This window comes from Halyomorpha halys, unplaced genomic scaffold, assembly GCF_000696795.3.
Source record: "Halyomorpha halys isolate HHAL.00 unplaced genomic scaffold, Hhal_1.1 Scaffold887.1, whole genome shotgun sequence".
NCBI lineage: Eukaryota > Metazoa > Arthropoda > Insecta > Hemiptera > Pentatomidae > Halyomorpha > Halyomorpha halys.
The window spans coordinates 40517-41149 of record NW_027116452.1 but is presented as its reverse complement, the minus strand read 5'-3'; positions in this window follow the sequence as shown (position 1 = coordinate 41149).

Here is a 633-nt window from a genome sequence, read left to right as displayed (position 1 = left end):
ATATAGCATTGCTAACCTTGCATAAGTTTGAATTAGTTTGATGTTGATATGGTGATTCCATGTAAGGCGGCGATCTAGGTGAATTCCCAGGTAAATCCTTCTTTGGGGGTCGACTTGTATTTCTGTGAAGGTTGCACAAAATAAAAACTTGACCCCCAACCATGGTGTTAGAATAAGATGTCACCCTGTAGACAATCCTCCTCTAATGTCGGAAATGACCAGGAAGGGTCATAGAACCAAAAAATTAAGTATATATAATGGTAAAGTGCTTACCACCTTCACCTTACATTCCAGGTATTAAAATCTTTTTTTTTTTTATTTTACTTTCTCATATCACAGCCCTTGAAAAATGGTGAAGTAATTGGAGGATTAAGATAAATTCCAACAAATCCGATCAAATCAACTTTACCCTTCGTAGTAAACCTACCGACTGCCCTACAGTTTCATTTAATAATGTTACTCTTACCCTTGTCCAACAGATCCACTTCCTTGGACTATATCTAGGGAAATGATTAACCTGCAATCCTCACACAAGACTGAAAACTGCACGTCGATTTCGACTATCACTGCAATTATTAGACAAACTGTCTAAACTTCCAACTCATTACAAAAGACTGATCTACATGACTGTAA